The following is a 15850-nucleotide window of genomic DNA, read 5'->3' as shown; positions in this document are numbered from 1 at the left end:
GGATAGCTGGAGTATGCTGTGTTCAGGTATTGGGGGGTAGAGGACCCTGCAGCACAAGGTACTTTACATTGATCCTGCCACTCATATGCTGATGTGTGGTTTGGGTTACAAGCCCCTGGAGCCTAGAGAGGAAATGATGGTGGTATAAGCTGGTGGCATGATGGACGGGATGAAAGGGACAGGATGGAACCCTTTGCCCTATGCCTTCTGCCTGGGTTCATAGAGACCCAGGTGGATCTCAGAGCTGGGCATCTAGCAGATACCTGGTGAATGCTCATTGAGGAGGCACAGAGAAGAGGAGGAGCTAGGAAAAGCTGGCCTGAAGTTCCTTGAACCAGATCCCTCCATGGAATGGGAGTTGTGTCTTATGAGGCTCTGTTTAATTGAGGAAAAGAGAACAGGCACAAAGGCAGTTCTGAGGAGCTTGGCTGTTCTCTTCCTGTAGCCAATCAAAGAGCAGTTTCCCAAAGACAGACCCTAAAAATAGCTCTGAGCTGGCCACATCCCTGCCAACCCCACCTGAACAAGGAGTGCTAGAACAGGTTTCTACAGATTTCAGTGCCCACTGGGACTTGGCCACTGGCCCAGGTGACTCAGACTGGTGGGTCTGTGCCCTGTGGGGGATGGGGCTGGGCAGGAACTCAACCCCGGGGCAGCACACACTGGTCAAGAGAGCCACAGAGGATTCATCGGACACATATTTTCATGGGACTCATCAGGCTCTGGACACTCCCGAAGCCGCTCCCTGTACAGTGGCGAGCAGGAGGCATTCAGTAAGGGCCTAATAATGGCAAGTGCTCTGAAGAGGAGCAGGTAGTGATGAGTTAGAGAACCTTGTGAAGCTAAGGCCTGGCAAGGTCTGGAAGCCAAACATGCAGGTGTTATGAGATTTTGCAATGGGGGTTTGGCATGGCACCAGGCCACAGTGACTGCAGTCAGCTGAGGCTGGTGCCCAGAGCAGGTGGCCAAGGTCTGACTGGGTCCACGCTCCACACTAATAGGGTGGGTTTTTGCAAATCAGGCAGGGTTTTTGAAGGGGATTCTTTGGAGAGTTAGAGCCTGCCTCTTTCCTCAGCCCAGCGAGAGGGGCTTTTATGATCCTTTCAGACCCGCTCCCTGAGTGTAGAGGCCAAGTGACAGTGCCTGCCCTTTAGGGGCAGGAGCCATGGGCCCGCAGTGGTGGGCAGAAGGGAGGGAGGTGGAGAGCATGCTTGGTGTTGGGAACAGGGGAGAACGTGTGAAGTGTTTCTCATGGACAGACCAGCTGTAGCTGAGGGGTTGTGGGCAGCCAGCAGCCCTTCTGAATTCTGACCAGGGGAATGATGAAGTCTTAGCAGAGAACATCTGTTCAGGACAGACTGCTAGAAAATTGGTGGTGGGGGGTGAAGGAGTTCTCCTTCAGTCCTTCTGTGACTGAAGGAGAAATGGCTTGCCTGTATTTTGAAAAGTAAGTGAAGTCAAATGGGGTCCTGGAAGATACACTGAAGTGCCTTGTGAGAGACCAGTCAGCAGGAAATTTCTGTCAGGCCCAGAGAGACAAGATTATCTCAGGGCAGCACCCTGAGAACTTGCCCGTCCCCCTCCGCTCCCTTCCTGGCCTGGATTGTGTTGGGGTCAGTAACCCAGCAGCAAGCTGGGGAAGAAGGAGCAGTGTTAGGCGTGGAGGGGCAAAGAGGGGCCACGCCTCCGTCGCACCATGAAAGCAGCCAGCTGTGGCAGGCCAGCCCAAAGAGTACAGATTCTCAGCGTGAAGCATGTTAAACAGTTTTATTGCCAGCTGGGACTGGACACTTAATTACTGAATTGAGACTGTGTTTTCTACTTGAGGTGATTGGAGAACTTTCTGTTACTCAGGAGTTATCAAAAAAGTCATAAGACTTATCTCAATTTTTATCCAGGGACATGAATACGTTCAAAGGGACATTAGAAGATAAATAAGTAGGCTTATGACAACGTACGTATCTATGAGAACATATGTATTCATGAGAATATACGTATTTATGAGAACATACATATTCATGAGAACATACATACATACATACATACATACATATGACTTTGCATATGTTCATTGAACTGGTTACATAAAGATGTGAAGAAGGGGTGTTCAGATGTGTAGGTTCCAAGGCTGTGTTTTACAGTTAGCACAGGTAGGGCTTGTTCATCAACTGAATGTGCAATGTGAGAAAAGGAAGAGCCAAAGAAGATGTGACTTCAGCGACTAGGAGAGGTGGTGTCTTTTCTTGAGAAGGGAGACTTGGGAGCGAGATATTTGCTCAGTTTTGTTTCATTGGATGAGTAGTAGAGCTCAAGGACCCTGCTTTGGCTGCATAATGTTTCAGAGAACTATTTTCACGCTAAGTATGCGGTGACATAGCGGAGAGGAGACGGTAGGGCTGAGAGTGTCTGCCTGAGGTCATGGATGGTGTTCCACATTATGGGAGATGATTGGCCCAGTAAGGGCTGTAGAAAGAGAAGCAAAGGAGGCCAAAGACTGAGCCCTCTCCAACTTGGCTGTGGAGGGAAGTTCTAGCGTTCAGAAGCTGAGCAGGAAAAAAGGAGCTGGCAGAGAGACCAAGGTGGAGCCGTTGAGGCAGGGTAAGAACAATACCATGAGCTTGTCTTGGAAGCAGAGCTAAGGAAAAAAGTTTTCAGAAAGCGATCAACCAGGATCAGGTGTCTCTGAGAGGTCGAGAAAGATGCTGCTAAACTTGACAGGAGCAGTGTCAGCAATGGGGGTAGGACCTTGGAACGTGCAGGAGATGGAATGAGGGCAGCGGAGAGAGTCAGCTCTTTCCCGGGGTTTCCTGGGAGGGGTAGTGGCAGGTAAGCGAGGGAGATTTGAGGACTGGCTGTTTTTGTAAACCTAAACTTTGAGATAATTCAGGGTTTATGTGCAGTTGTAGGAAATCTGTCAAGAGATCTCCTGTGTCCTCTCATGGTGATAACCTGCAGAAGTATCACCACCAGAATGCTGGTGTGGGCACAGTGGAGACAGGGAATCTTCCATCCCAGCAGGATCCCTGTGTAACCTCCTGTAGCCGCACCCACTTCTCTCTTACCTCGTCCATCCCTGTTAATCACTGATCTTTTGGCCATATCTGCAATTTCAAGGAGTTCCCGTAAATGAAACCATAGTCTCTGTAACTTTTTGGTGTTGACTTCATTTCACTCACATGATTCTTTGTGGATTCACCCAGATTACTGTGTGTCAGCAGTTGATTCCCCTTGATCCCTAGCAGTCTTCTGTGGTGTGGGTGGACTCTACAGTTTGCTTAACGTTCATTGAGTTCCATTGTATTCCATGGTATATATAGACCATGTCTTCTTACCCATTCATCTGTCCAGGACATCATGGCTCCTTCCACAGTTTGGCTATTGTGGACATTGCTGCTGTGAACATTGGGGTGCAGGTGTTCCCGTGTTTCACTGCATCTGTATCTTTGAGGTAAATACCCAGTAGTGCAGTTGCTGGGTCATAGGATAGCTCTATTTTTAACTCTTTGAGGAACCTCCACACAGTTTTCCAGAATGGCTGCACCAGTTTGCATTCCCACCAACAGTGCAAGAGGTTCCTCTTTCTCCACATCCTCTCCAACATTTTTTGTTTCTTGTCTTGTTAATTTTCATCATTCTCACTGGTATGAGGTGGTATCTCATTGAGGTTTTGATTTGTATTTCCCTGATGGCAAGTGATGTGGAGCATGTTTTCATGTGCTTGTTGGCCATGTGTATGTCTTCTCTAGAGAAATGTATGTTCATGTCTTCTGCCCATTTCATGATCGGATTGTTTGTTTCTTGGGTGTTGAGTTTAATAAGCTTTTTCTAGATCTTGGATACTAGCCCTTATCTGATGTGGCATTTGCAAATATCTTCTCCCATTCTGCAGGTTGTCTTTTAGTTTTGTTGACTGTTTTCTTTTGCTGTGCAGAAGCTTTGTATCTTAAGTCCCAATAATTCATTTTTGCTTTTGTTTCCCTTGCCTTCATAGATGTATCTTGCAATAAGTTGCTGTGGCCAAGTTCAAAAAGGTTGTTGCCTGTGTTCTCTTCTAGGATTTTGATGGATTCTTGTCTTACATTTAGATCTTTAAGCCGTTTTGAGTTTATCTTTGTGTCTGGTGTAAGAGACTGGTCCAGTTTCATTCTTCTGCATTTGGCTGCCCAACTTCCCAGCACCATTTAATGAAGAGACTGTCCTTTTTCTAGTGGATAGTCTTTCTGGCCTTGTCAAATATTAGTTGACCATAGAGCGGAGGGTCCATTTCTGGGTTCTCTGTTCTGTTCCATTGATTTAGGTGTCTGTTTTTGTGCCAGGCCCACACTGTCTTAATGATCACAGCTTTGTAATACAGCTTGAAATCCGGCATTGTGATGCACCAGGCTTTGGTTTTCTTTTTCAGCATTCCTCTGGCTATTCAGGGTCTTTTCTGATTCCATATAAATCTTAAGATTATTTGTTCCAACTCCATGAAGAAAGTCCATGGTATTTTGATAGGGATTGAATTGAATGTGTAAGTTGCCCTGGGTAGCATAGACATTTTCACAATATTTATTCTTCCAATCCATGAGCGTGGAATGTTTTTCCATCTCTTTATGTCTTCCTCAATTTCTTTCAGAAGTGTTCTGTAGTTTTTAGGGTATAGATCCTTTATCTCTTTGGTTATGTTTATTCCTAGGTAACTTATGGTTTTGGGTGCAATTGTAAATGGGATTGATTCCTTAATTTCTCTATCTTCTATCCCATTGTTAGTGTATAGAAATGCCACTGATTTCTGTGCATTGATTTTGTATCCTGCCACATTGCTAAATTGCTGTATGAGTTCTAGCAATCTTGTGGTGGAGACTTTTGGGTGTTCTTTTTTATTTTTTTTTTAAGATTTTATTTATTTATGTATTTATTCGAGAGAGAGGCAGAGATATAGGCAGAGGGAGAAGTAGGTTCCCTGTGGAGCCTGATGCCTGGAACCCTGTAGGTTCCCAGGACCCCAGGATCACGACCTGAGCCAAAGGCAGATGCTCAACCATTGAGCCACCCAGGTGCTACTCTTTTGGGTTTTCTATGTACAGTATCATTTCATTGGCGAAGAGGGAGAGTTTGACTTGTCAATTTGAATGCCTTTTATTTCTTTTTGTTGTCTGATTGCTGAGGCTAGGACTTCTAGCACTATGTCAAATAATAGTGGTGAGGGTGGACATCCCTGTAGTGGGGGAAAAGCTCACAGTTTTTCCCCATTGAGAATGATATTTGCTGTGGGATTTTCATAGATGGCTTTTAAGATGCTGAGGAATGTTCCCTCTATCCCTACACTCTGAAGAGTTTTGATCAGGAATGGATGCTATATTTTGTCAAATGCTCTCTCTGCATCTATTGAGCAGATCATATGGTTCTTGTTTTTTCTCTTATTGATGTGATCTATCACATTGATTGTTTATGAGTGTTGAACCACCTGGGGACAAATCTCACTTGGTCATGGTGAATAATATATTTTTTTAAATTTTATTTATTTATTCATGAGAGACACAGGGAGAGGGAGAAACAGGCTCCATGCAGGGACCCGGATGTGGGACTCAATCCCGGGACTCCAGGATCACGCTCTGGGCCAAAGGCAGGCGCTAAACCACTGAGCCACCCAGGGATCCCTGAATAATCTTCTTAATGTTGTGTTGGATCCTATTGGCTAGTATCTTGGTGAGGCTTTTTGCATTCGTGTTCATCAGGGATATTGGTCTATAATTCTCCTTTTTGGTGGAAGTCTTTGTCTGGTTTTGGGATCAAGGTAATGCTGGCCTCATAAAATGAGTTTGGAAGTATTCTCTCCCTTTCTATCCTTTGGAACAGCTTTAGTAGAATAGGTATTATTTCTTCTTTAAATGTTTGATAGAATTCCCCTGGGAAGCCATCTGGCCCTGGACTTTTGTGTCTTGGGAGGTTTTTGATGACTGCTTCAATTTCCTTGCTGGTTATTGGCCTGTACAGGTTTTCTATTTCTTCCTGTCTCAGTTTTGGTAATCTGTAGGTTTCCAGAAATGCATCCGTTTCTTCTAGATTGCCTAATTTGTTGACATATACCTGTTCGTAATGTTTTTAAAATCATTTGTATTTCCTTGATATTAGTTGTGATCTCTCCTCTTTCCTTTGTGATTTTGTTAAATTGAGTCTTTTCTTTTTTCTTTTTAATAAGGCTGGCTAATGGTTTATCTATCTTATTAATTCTTTCAGAGAACCAACTCCTGGTTTTGTTGATATGTTCTACGGTTCTTCTGGTCTCTATTTCATTGAGTTCTGCTCGAATGTTTATTATCTCTTTTCTTCTGCTTGGTTTAGGCTTTATTTGCTGTTCTTTCTCCAGATACTTTAGGTTTGAGGTTAGCTTGTGTATTTGAGTTTTTTCCAATTTTTTGAGGGAGGCTTGTATTGGGATGTATTTCCTGCTTAGGACTGCTTTTGCTGTATCCCAAAGATTTTGAATGGTTGTATTTTAATTTTCATTAGTTTCCAGGAACATTTTTAATTCTTCTCTAATTTTCTGGTTGACCCATTCATCTTTTAGTAGGATGCTCTTTAACCTCCATGTGTTTGAGTTTCCTCCAAATTTCTTCTTGTGACTGAGTTCTAGTTTCAAAGCATTATGGTTTGAAAATATGCATGGTACAGTCCCAATCTTTTGGTATTCGTTGAGACCTGATTTGTGACCCTGTATGTAGTCTATTCTGGAGAAAGTTCCATATGCGCTTGAGAAGAATGTGTATGCGATTGCATTTGGATGGAAAGTTCTGTATATATCTGTGAAATCCATCTGGTCCAGTGTATCATTCAAGGCCCTTGTTTCTTTGGTGATATTCTGCTTAGAATATCTGTCATTTGCAGCAAGTGCCATGTTGAAGTCTCCTACTATTACTGTATTATTATCTAAGTATCTCTTTACTTTGGTTGTTGATTGATATACTTGGTAGCTGGTAGCTCCCACATTAGGGGCATAAATATTCATGATTGTTAGGTCTTCTTGTTGGATAGACCCTTTAAGTATGATATAGTGTCCCTCTTCATCTCTTACTACAGTCTTTGGGATAAACTTTATCTGATATGAGGACTGCTACCCTAGGTTTCTTTTGAGGACCATTTGAATGGTAAATTGTTCCCCACCCCTTCATCTTCAGGCTGGAGGTGTCCTTAGGTCTAAAATGAATCTCTTGTAGACAGCATATAGATGGGTCTTGCTTTTTTTTGGGGGGGGGGGTCTTGCTTTTTTATGCAGTCTGTTACCCTGCATCTTTTGATGGGATCATTTAGCCCATTCATGTTCCAAGTAACTATTGAAAGAGATGAGTTTAATGTCATCATAATACCTATTCAGTCCCTGTTTTTGTGGATTGTTTCTTTGGGTTTCTTCTTTCTTTTACAGGGTCCCCCTTAGTATTTCTTGCAGACCTGGTTTGGTGGTCACATATTCTTTCAGTTTCTGCACACTGTGGCACCTCTTTATCTCTTCTTCTATTCTGAATGACAGCCTTGCTGGATAAAGTATTCTTGGCTGCATGGTCTTCTCATTTAGTACCTTGAGTGTATCATGGCAGCTCTTTCTGGCCTGCCAGGTCTCTGTGGAGATGTCTGCTGTTAATCTGATATTTCTCCCCATGTAAGTTAAAAATCTCTTGTCTTAAGCTGCTTTAAGAATTTTCTCTTTATATTTGAAATTTGCAAGTTTCACTATTAAATGCTGAGGTGTTGAATGGTTTTTGTTGACTTTTCTGGGGAGGGGGTTCCTCTCCATCTCTTGGATCCAAATGCCTGTTTCCTTCCTCAGATTAGGGAAGATCTCAGCTATGATTTGTTCAAATATACTTGTGGTCCTCACTCTCTCTCTCTCTATATATATATGCCTTTTCTGAGATTCCAATAAGATGAATATTCTTCCCTCACGAGCTTTCCTTTATTTCCTGAAGCCTTTACTCGTGGGCTCTTGTTTTGTTTTTCTCTTTTTTCCTCAGCTTCCTTCCTTTCCATCAACTTCTCTTCTGTGTCACTCACTCTCTCTTCCACTTCATTAACCCTAGCAGTCAGAGCATACAGTATAGACTGCATCTCAGTTAAAATATTTTTAATTTCAGCCTGATTAGATCTCAATTCTGCAGTAAGAGAATCTCTAGAGTCCTTTATGCCTTTTTCCAGAGCCACCCGTAATTTTATAATTGTACTTCTGAATTGTATCTCTGACATGATATTTAAATCCACGTCCAGTAATTCTGTGGCAGAGAGTATTACTTCCTGTTCTTTCTTTTGTGGTGAATTCTTCCTTCTAGTCATTTTGTCAGTGTAGAGTGGCTGTATGAGCATGCAGAGTCAAAAATATCAACTACGACCTAAGTAAAATACACCCTAGATGATTCCAAAGAGGTCAAAGACCAGAAAGTAAAAGAAAAAGAAGAACAGAACAAAATAAAACAAAAGGACTACTATAGTGATAAATTTTAAAACAAAATAGGGGGATCCCTGGATGGCTCAGCCGTTCAGCGCTTGCCTTTGGCCCAGGGCGTGATCCTGGAGATCGAGACCCGGGATTGAGCCTTGCATCAGGCTCCTTGCATGGAGCCTGCTTCTCCCTCTACCTGTGTCTCTGCCTCTTTCTCTCTCTCTCTCATGAATAAATAAATAAATAATCTTTAAAATTTTTTTAAAAACAAAAACAAAAAACAAAGGAAAAAAGGGGGTGCTGAGGAAGTGGTGGTGGAGAGAGAATATAGTCTCCCCAAGGGAACCTAGAGGGTGATCCTCTTGGTTCTGAGTGTATTTTGTTCTGTATGTTAGAAAATGCTCATTTCCAAATTTAGATAAAGCAGTAAAACTTATATAAAGCCCCAACATTGACCACAAGAGCATAAACAAGATAAAAGAGCGGGGGGCAGAATGGGAAGGAAGAGAGAATATAGTTTCACAGAATGAACCAACACAGTGTTCCACTTGGTTCTGGGTGTATTGTGGTCTGTGTGTTAAAAGGTACTAACTTCCACCATGTAAAACAAAATGAGACAGAAAAAAAGAAACACAAAAAACAAAAACTCATGACTCATGTATCTACCAAAATTAAATTGAGTATGTTGAAGGGAATCTAAAAATGAAGAATATACCTAAGACATGTAATTGTAGAAATATTAAAGCCAAAAAGGAAAAAGGTTAAAAATGAAGAGTTGGTAAAATATAGTAGTTAAGGCAGGAAAAGAGAAAAAAAAAATTAGAAAATTTTAACCTTAAATATAAATGAATTGTAATGAACAAAACCTCTAGTTCTGTATACTATTCCGTGAGTCCTGGAGCTTGCCAGTGCTGGTTGGTCAGTAGACTTGCTCTTCCCCGTCCTTCCAGCTGGGCTTCTGGGGGAGGGGCCTGCTGCGCTGACTCGCAGGTGTGTGCACCTGGCAGAGCTGCCCCGCCCCTACTAGGTGCCGGGCTCGGTGGGAGCAGTTTACTCCGGGAGGCCTTTGTTCCCCGGCGGCCCTGAACGGTGGAAAAAAGAAAGAAAAAACAAAAAAAATGGCGGCGTCCAGATCTCCAGCTCCGGAGCCAAGAGCTCCCTGGGAGCGCCAGAGCGCGGTCTCCCGGTGCGCGCTGGCCTAGGTGCTCCCGGGGCAGGCGCGCGTGCGCGGATCTGCACAGATGAGCGGCAGGAGAGTTCTCGCCATGCTGTGCCCCCCGGGTCGGCTCTCCTGAGGGCAGCGGAGGGCAGCGGAGGGCAGCCGGCTCTGTCCACTTTGGTGCCCTCGGATCCAGGGCCTTGCGCCGCTGGACCTGCGCTCCTGGGGCCTACCCCTCCCACAGGGAACAGAGGACGGCCGCCTCCATCCGTTGCCCGGCTCTAGGGGCTGGGGAGCTCCGCAGCAGCCGAGCAGCCGAGCAGCCGAGCAGCCGAGCAGCCGAGCACCGAGCACCGAGCACCCGAGCACCCGAGCACCCGAGCAGCCGCTGGCCTCTCCCACACCACGTGCCCCCGAGGGCTGCGGCGCTCCAGCCCTTTACCGGGATCTGACCGCGGTTGGCGCTGAGCTCCCCCCGGGGGGCCCCTAGTCTGACTGTGTCTCTGGGAATCTTGCGGCTCGACTGCTCCTCCTGCGATTCTGCCTGCCCTATGTCCCTGCTGAGCACTTTCCAGTCACGGAAGACTCAGGCGTGGATTTTTAAAGTTCCCACTTGTCTGCAGCTTGGCTTTCCTGCCGGTTTGCCCGGCTCCCCGCGGCTCCCCTCCCCTACTTTCTTCTTGGCTTTCCTGCCTTATCAGAAGCGATCCTTTCCTCTCTGTAGCATCCCAGCTCTTCTCTCTTTACGCCTCAGGTTGAATTCATAGGTGGTCAGGGTGTCTTGAAGGTTATCTAGGCAAGTCTGTGGGACCCGATGAATGGAGGACCCCTACCTACTCTTTTGCCATCTTGCCTCCTCCGCTGTTGGGATTGTTATTTTGCTGTGGAGTTTTTATATATTATAGAAACTAGTTCTCTTTCAGATATGTTTTGCAAATATTTCTCCTAGTCATTGACTCCATGGACTTGACTTATACCCTTCACCTGATCTTTCACAGAACAAGCTTTTTTTTTTTTTTTTTTTTTTTTTTTTTTTTTTTTTAAACAGAGCAAGCATTTTAAATTTCGATAGAGTCCAATTTATCAATTTTTGCCTTTTTGGATTGGCCTTTTGTGGTCAAGTCTAAGAACTCTTTGCGTAGTCCTAAATTCTGAAGATTTTCTCTTGCTTTTTTTTTTTTTTAAGATTTTATATGCAAGTCCATGATCCATTTTGAGTTAATTTTTGTATAAAGTGGTAGGTTTAGGTTAGATTCTCTCTTTTTCTCTTCCCCCTTTCCCTCCCTTCTTCCCTTCCTTCATTTTTTTTTAAAGATTTTATTTATTCATTCATAGAGACAGAGAGAGAGAGAGAGAGGCAGAGACACAGGCAGAGGGAGAAGCAGGCTCCATGCAGAGAGCCTGATGTCGGACTCGATCTAGGGTCTCCAGGATCATGCCCTGGGCTGCAGGCAGCGCTAAACTGCTGGGCCACCGGGGCGGACCCTCCTTCACTTTTTTTGAACTTATGAATGTCCAGTTCCTCTAGCACCCCTTGTTGAAAAGGCTATGTTTCATCCATTGACTTGCTTTTGCACCTCTGCCAAAATAATTGGGTGTATTTCGTGTGGGTCTGTTTCTTTCTTTTTCTTTCCTTTTGAAAGCAAGCTCTACATCCAACGTGGGGCTTGAGCTCAAAATCGTGAGACCAGGAGTTGCATGCTCCACTGACTTAGCCAGGTAGATGCCCTGTGTGGGTCTGCTTTGTTCCAATGATCTATGTGTCCCTCTCTACCAATACTATGCAACCTTCATTATTGTAGCTGTGCTGTAGAGTAAATCTTTTAAAGCAGGTAGACTGATCTTTCCTGTTTTATTCTATTTTGGAGAATTGACATCTTTACAATGTTGGGTCTTCCAATCCATGAGCATGGTATAGCTCTCCATTTTTGTAGATTATATTTGATTTCTCTAATCAGCATTTTGTAGTTCTCAGCATACAAGTCCTGCATACATTTGTATGCCTTCTAGTTCCTTTTTGTGCCTTATTGCACTGGCCAAAACTTCTACCATTATGTTGAATAAGAATGGGGAGAGCAGACATATTTCTCTGCTCCTAATCCTAGGGAAAAAGCATTCAGTTTTTAACTGTTAAGTGTAAAATTAACTGTAAGTTTTTCTGTTTTTTTTTTTTTTTTTTTGTAGATGCCCTTTATCATACTGAGGCAGTTCCCCTATTCCTACTTTTCTGAGGGGTTCTATCATGCATGGGTATTGAATTTTGTAAAATACTTTTTCTGCATATGATAATGTGATTTTTTTCTTTAGCCTGTAATATGGTGGATTATATTGATTGACTTTTGAATTTTGAAACAGCTTGAGCGTAAACAGGAATAAACTCCATCTAGTCATCATGTATAATTATCTTTATATTTTCCTTAATTCTATTTGTTAATATTTCATTAAGGATTCTGGTATCTATATTCATGAGGTCTTTTGGTCTGTAATTTCCACCTTTTTTGAATTGTCTTTGTTTGGTATTGGTATGAGGGCAATATAAGATTTAGAAATGAATTAGGAAGTAATTCTATCTCTTCCATTTTCTGGAAGAGATTTATGTAAGTGGTATTATTTCTTTTGCAGAGAATTGATACATTTTGGTACCATTGGTACAAATTATGCAATCTAAGTCTAGAGATTTCTTTCATGGATTTCTTTTCAAATACCACTTTTGTTGAGATATAATTCATATACCATAAAATTCACCACTTTAAAGTATAAAGTTAATGACTCTTGTATGTTCACAGGGTTGTGTGGCCATCAGCATTATCTAATTTTTGAAGATTTTTGTCAAGCAAAAAAGAAACCCTGTGTCCATTAGCAGTCATTCCTCATTCTTCCATCCACTAGCCCTTGGTAACCACTAATACATTTCTGTCTCTATTAGTCTATTCCAGACATTTCCTATAAATGGAATCATATAATATGTGGACTTTTGTGTTTCTAAGGTCCATCCATGTTGTAGCAAGTATCAGTATCTCATTGCTTTGATTATCAAATATGATTTCATTAAGCAGATATGCCCTGATGAAAATTTAGGTTGTTTCAACTTTTGTACATTATGAATCATGTTACTATGAACCAATATGTACAAGTTTTTGTGTGGAATATGTTTTTAGTTCCCTTAGGTATATGCCTAGGAATAGAATTGCTAGATCATATGGTAACTTTGTGTGTAACCTTTTGAGGAGCTGCCAGACTGATTTCCACAGTGGCTGCAGCACCCTATATCCTACCAGGAGTGCACAAGCACTCTAAATCCTCCACGGTCTCATCAACACTTGTTATCATCTGTCTTTTTAATTTTAAGCATCCTAGTAAAATTAAAATTTAATTTTAAAACATCCATTTATTCATTCATGATATAAGTGATTTCTATTATTTTCTTTACAGTGTTTTATTAGTTTCAGGTGTACAATATAGTAAGTTAAGAGTCTGTTTCCTGGTTTGTCTTTCTGTTTCTTTTTTTTTTTTAATTTGCTCATTTGTTTTTTTTTTTTTTTTTTAAATTCTACATACGGATGAAATAATATGGTATTTGTCTTCTTGGACTGGCTTATTTCACTTAGCTTAATACTCTCTATCCGTGTTGTTGCAAATGGAGAGATTTTATTCTTTTTTTATGGCTGGATAGTATTCCATTGTGTGTGTGTATGTGTGTGTGCGTTGCATGTGTATAATCTTTATCATTCATCCATCAGTGGACACTTGGGCTGTTTCCATATCTTGGCTATTGTAAATACTGCTGCTATAGACGTTGGAGTGCATGTATCCCTTTGGATTAGTGTTCTTATATTTTGGGGGTAAATACCTAGTAGTGCAATTGCTGGATTGTAGGGTAGTTCTATTTTTAACTTTTTGAGGAACCTCCATGCTCTTTCCCACAGTGGCTGCACCAGTTTGCGTTCCTACCAACAGCGCATGAGTGCTCCTTTTATTCAACGTCATCAACAGCACCTGTTGTTTCCTGTTAAAATTTATTTTTTTAAAAAAGATTTTATTTATTCATTCATGAGACACACACACACACACACACACACAGAGAGAGAGAGAGAGAGGCAGAGACACAGGCAGAGGGAGAAGTAGGCTCCATGCAGGGAGCCCGACGTGGGACTCGATCCTGGGTCTCCAGGATCAGGCCCTGGGCTGAAGGCACCACTAAACCACTGAGCCACCGGGCTGTCCTTAAAATTTAATTTTAAATTTAACCAAACAACCATGAAGTGAAGTGGTGTTTCATTTTGGCTTTGATTTGCATTTTCTCTAATGACTTATGATATTGAGCATCTTTTATGTGCTTATTGCACCACTTATATGTCTTCTTTGGAGAAATGTATATTCAGATTCTCTTCCCATTTTAAAATTGGTTAATTTGTCATTTTTTATTGATTTGTAATTTTTCTCTCTATATTATGCTGCTAGACCCTTATCTGATATATGATATTATAAATATTATTTGTGTAAATATTGTAGTAAATATTGTGTCATATTCTGTGACACAATATTTGTCACATATTCTGTGACACAATAGTAATATTGTGTCATATTCTGTGGGTTATCCTTTCACTTTCTTGATAGTGTCACTTGAAGTACAAATGATTTTTATATTGATGAAGTCTCATATTTCTATTTTTTAAAAGATTTTATTTATTTATTCATAGACACAGAGAGAGAGGGACAGAGAGAGAGAGAGAGGCAGAGACACAGGCAGAGGGAGAAGCAGACTCCATGCAGGGAGCCCAATGTGGGACTCGATCCCACATCTCCAGGATCAGGCCCTGGGCTGAAGGCGGTGCTAAACCACTGAGCCACCCGGGCTGCCCTCATATTTCTATTTTTATTTTCACCATTGTGCTTTTGGTGTTATAGCTAAGAATTCATTACCTAATCCAAAGTCATGAAGCTTCACTTCTGTATTTTCTTTTTAGGAGTTTTCTAGTTATTGTTCTTGTCTTTAGGTCTGTGAGTATTTTTCAGCCTTCTCTTTGTCCTGTATTCTGCTATTCTGAGGACATGAATGTTAGATCTTTTGTTAATAGTCCCACAGGTTGTTGAGATTTTCTTGTTTGTTTTTGTTTTTAAATCCAGTTTCTCTCTGCTTATCAGACTAGGTAACTGCTCTTGTTCCCTTTTACTGTTCACTGATTTTTTTCCCCCTTCTCCTCCATTCTGATGCTGTGCCTTTCCATTTAGATTTTTATTTTGATTATTGTGGTTTTCAGTTCTAAGTTTTCCATTTGGTTCTTCTTTATATCTTCTACTTGTCTGCTGATACTATTTCTTTGTTGAGACTTTCTATTTTTGAGTGTGTTTCAACTGTGTACATAATTGCTCTTTAAAGCATTTTTATAATAGCTGCTTTAAAGTCTTTGTCTGATACTTTTCTCATCTCTGTCATCTTAGTGTTGGCAATATGCACCAGTCGGGGTTCTCCAGAAATACAGAACCAGTAAGATGTGTATATATGTATGTGTGCATACATAGATATGTATGAAGAGAGAGACTGACCAATTGATTAATAGAAATTGGCTCTTGTGATTATGGAGGTTGGTAAATCTAAATCTGCAGTTCAGGCTGGCAGGTTCAAGACCTGGGAGAGATGGTGTTATGGTGCCAGTCTGAAAGCCAGCAGGTGGAGACCCAACAGAGCCAATGGTACAGATGAAGTCTGAAGGCAGTCTACTAGAGAATTTCCTTTTACTCGGAGGGGAGTTGTTTTTTTGTTTTTTGTTTTTTTGTCTCTTCAGACTTTCAACTGATTGAATGAGGTCTACCACCTTATGGAAGGCAATCTGCTTTACTCTATCAATTAAGATGCTAATCTCTTCTAAAAACACATTTACAGAACCACCCAGAATAATATTTGACCAAATATCTGGAGACCCCATGGCCCAGTCAAGTTGACACATAAAATTAACCATCATGGCATCTATTGATTATCTTTTTTCATTCAGTTTGTGGTTTTCCTGGTTCTTGGAATAGCAAATGAGTTTCAGTTAAAAATTGGACACTTGGTATCATATCATGAGACCCAGGCTATATAAAAGTCAAAAGATCTGGGAGATGCCCTTCCTTGCATTCTGTTTTTGGATCATACATGAGTGCTGGCTTCTAGCTTAAGCCAGGCACATGGTAAGAACTGTTCCTGGGGAACTTGTAGGCTTGCTCTTGATATGGGGGACATATGGCATAGGGCTCACTGCCTCTGAGCTATGGAAGCTACTATAGACAGATTAGAT

At 41.9% G+C, this 15850-nt stretch overlaps 1 protein-coding gene across 1 annotated transcript in view; it reads left to right on the top strand.

Moving 5' to 3' along the window:
- CACNA1B (calcium voltage-gated channel subunit alpha1 B) overlaps positions 1–15850 on the top strand; it is a 193285-nt gene that overhangs the window by 43088 nt on the left and 134347 nt on the right.

The sequence above is a fragment of the Canis lupus genome, chromosome 9, assembly GCF_011100685.1.
Source record: "Canis lupus familiaris isolate Mischka breed German Shepherd chromosome 9, alternate assembly UU_Cfam_GSD_1.0, whole genome shotgun sequence".
Classification (NCBI taxonomy): Eukaryota; Metazoa; Chordata; class Mammalia; order Carnivora; family Canidae; genus Canis; species Canis lupus.
The sequence above is the reverse complement of the archived record's forward strand: the minus strand, read 5'-3'. Positions and strand labels throughout refer to the sequence as shown.